We start from the raw sequence: 3,603 nt of genomic DNA, 5'->3' as shown, positions 1-3,603 counted from the left end.
CACTCCTGGGGAGATTGGGGACTTCAAGATGTTGAAAAGGATTAGATGTGTTGCTATAGGGAATGAAATACAGAATCAACAGTGAAGTTTGAATTACTTACATTTCTAATGAGATCGGTAAATTGAAAGACATTTTACCCCGAGGCATGCATTTTTAACCAGAAAAGATTGCAGAAAACAGACAGTGAGAATTTCCCAGGGCTAGAATTTGGAAGAAGAAATATAGGACCCTGCAGGAGGCATTACAGATACCTTGCACAAACCTTCACAAACTCTGCTAATAAGAAACTGCAAACTGGGTTGAAAGGAAAGTGAAATCAAACGGGCACAAAGGACTGCATAGCAGGGAGAGATCAGAGGCAGGAGTACAATAACAAAGGCTCGAATTAGGATGTCCGTGCATTATGAGAGAAAAAGTGGTGTTGAGGTGGAAGCGTGGTCAGAATCCGAGGGCCCGAAGAGAAGCAGATTTACGGAATGCCAGAAGTACGCTGTGGGCATGCCAATATGCGGTTGAGTTGGTAGTGCATATGTAAGTGAGGAATTTAATGGTCTAGGAAGTGTGAGGCTACAACATGAGAATAACTATGTGCAAAGGAGTGAAAGAAGTCGTGAATGTAGAGATGAAACCACAGAGAACTTTTTCATAAGAGTTTATTCTGTAAATTAAAAAGAAAGTTGGAGGTAGGGGAGAAAGTGACCTATTGAGTTATTTTTATTAAACAATGAAGTGGGGGCTGTTTGGTGGGGAATTACTAACCATGTAAAATGACAGCTTTGGTTACTATAGCAGACCATGGCCGAATTAGTGAGTTTAAGGCAAACTTAGAAATATTTCATGTGTATTATGGAAAGAAGATCATAAAATAATCTCCACAACTCCAGGCTAAATGGGAGTTTCTTGTTCATGTCTTGCACCCTTAATTTTGGATATACTTTACATGCACCAGTCTCAAGAAAAGAGGATGCCAGAGAGATCCAAAAACAATTATGATCTTGAAGGCATAAATTTCTAGGAAAGAAAATATTCTAGAGTGATATGCTTCTTCTTTTATCTTTCATGTAAAAAGGAAATTAGACTTCATAATTGTGATTAAACTAGGATCAATGTGTAGAAGTTACTGAGAAGCAAATTTTGTTGTAATATAAAGATAAAAACAGCTTAAACTGGTCCCAAGTGGAAATTGTTTCCCTTTGAAGTAATGAATACCATGACATGGAAAATGTTCACAGTAGACAAGACAGTTCTGCATATAATGGGAACCACAGAACAGCAGAATTGGTATTTCTTGGAAGTTTGTTACAAATGAAAACTCTCAGACCGTTCCTCAAACCTACATTTAAAAACTGCATTGTGGCTACATACTCAGGTGACTGCTACATGCATTATAGAATTGAGCTACAGGGCATTCTTCCACTAGGTAGATATTTGAGATTATAAATTTTAGTCTTTCTATTTTGTAACTTGTATTACATATTCTGAAATGAAAAGTAACTCTCTCCTTTCTTGGTTTATTTCTACCTTTTAAAATTTCTGACTCCAGATATTTAAAAAAAATCTATCAGACTTTGATTCTTTAATTTTGATTATTTTAAATTATGCACAATTTTGCAAGATTATTTCTCTCTGACAGCACTCCAGGGTTAATCTGCATAATAACATAATTTTGTTTGTGTCTCATGAATGCTATAATGGAAACACTGTTTCAGCAGTGCACTAAAAGTGAGAAAAACAATCACACCAGAAAGCTTCTGTCAGCACCCTCTCTGTGTCACAGCCCTTGCTTATTATTCAGTGCTGAGTTTTGGGACACCGTTGTGGATATTCTTCACTAAGAATTCACATTAACTGCTTAGTACAATGGAAGCTTGTGATAAATGCACGTAGAAGAATTGTTGTTTTCTTGCTTTTGTCTTGCTTTTCCTTTATGTTCCCAATTTGAAAGCAAATTCATTTTCTCATATATTTTGCTCAGCATTGTATAAGGTCCTCAAATTTTTGTTCCAAAACAAGTCACCCTTGTTTTGCTTTTATGTGCCCGCTAAGCATAACAGTGATTCATTTATCAAAGGAGAAAATAATTGATGAACTGTGGTGGTAATTACTATTTTTTTGTTTGTTCAGAAAGCACATTCTTTCAGTTTGTTCTCCAAACAGAAGGAACTTTTTTTTAGCATAATTATGATACAGCTTCTCTATAACAAGGAAGCATCATAGAAATGAATAAGGCTTTGAACTACAAATCTCTCATAGCCTGATATTGCTTCATCTGAACAATAACTGAGGTGTAGGAAAAATCTCTACAGGTAGCAATGGTGCATCACAAGGTACAGTGTCTCACTTCCAAAGGGATCATTAGCACTACTTGGAAAAGTAATTGATTTACAGCAGGTGGCAACAACCAAAATATCTTGATTTTTATACTGAAAGAAATGGCAAGGTTTGCTGTTTTTTTTTCTCTTGAGTTTCAGAAAGATTTGCCATTTGTGATGACCAATACTCCAGCAAGCAACCTGAAGTGTCACAACTCAAATCATCTTTTCCATCATGGTAATTCCATCATGGACAGAAACATATAAAAGATGTCTTTCTTACTCTGCAAATACACATAACACTTTATACGTGAAGCCCAAACATGGCAGTGAGGCCTGAACAGTTACTACATGTTTTCTTCTCAACCCCTAGCCCTGCTAATTATATTATTTTACTTTACAACTCACCCCTCTCCGCCCTTTCCTCAAAGTCCCCACTGACATATGTCTAAAGTTTGATTTCTATTTTTTAAATATGCTCAACTCACTATGTAAAAATTATGAAGTAATATCAACATCAGTCTCTCACAGGAGCAGGGATTTTTTTTTCATTTCTAAAAACAAGACGACAAAAACTTAAAATTTGCTGTTTCAATTGACATTCTTTTGCCTTTTTGGAAATTTAAAGCCTTTTCTTGTTTGTTTACAAATTCTGTTTTCTCTGGACTGAAACGTCTTTTTGTGATTTTTCTCTTATGCAATGTTTTGGATTTGCAACTGTGATTTTATTCACTTTTGTTGTTCAATGCCAGCCTTATGTCCCCTTTCCCTCCTTTTTTGGCTCCCTAACTTTCCAGTGTTAGACAACTGCTGAATACTCTCACCTGCTATCCTACTTTATATCATGCTACATGACATTGTTCCTCTCATGAAAATCCTTTACCTTCCATGTCATTTATCCACAGCATATTCCTCTCTCAATGCCAGCATTAAATATGTTGTCTCTTTAACGACTTTTATTGCATTTTCTCCAGAAAATCTTTTCTTCTGATCATAGAACTTACCATTCTTCCTTTCACTTGTAACCCTCAAAACATGAAGATTCATCTGACATCTGATTTTTTCCACCCTCCTGCTGTTAGGGCTCTGTTCATTCATTTATTTTACTTACAGTTTTATTATGAAATCATTATTGCGTCTGTTATTTTTTTGTGTACATGCTGAGAATTGTGGGGATATAACTTTCTATAAGGCAAAAGAGGCCATTGCATAATCAATACTTGCAAATTGTGATGACTATTATGGTGGAAGAGATCTGGGTAACCCTGCCTGTTGTTTCTGGTACATGAA

This window comes from Heterocephalus glaber, unplaced genomic scaffold, assembly GCF_053883595.1.
Source record: "Heterocephalus glaber isolate CG9 unplaced genomic scaffold, H.glaber_assembly_v1.0 deba00000122, whole genome shotgun sequence".
NCBI lineage: Eukaryota > Metazoa > Chordata > Mammalia > Rodentia > Bathyergidae > Heterocephalus > Heterocephalus glaber.
This window is presented reverse-complemented; position numbering follows the sequence as displayed.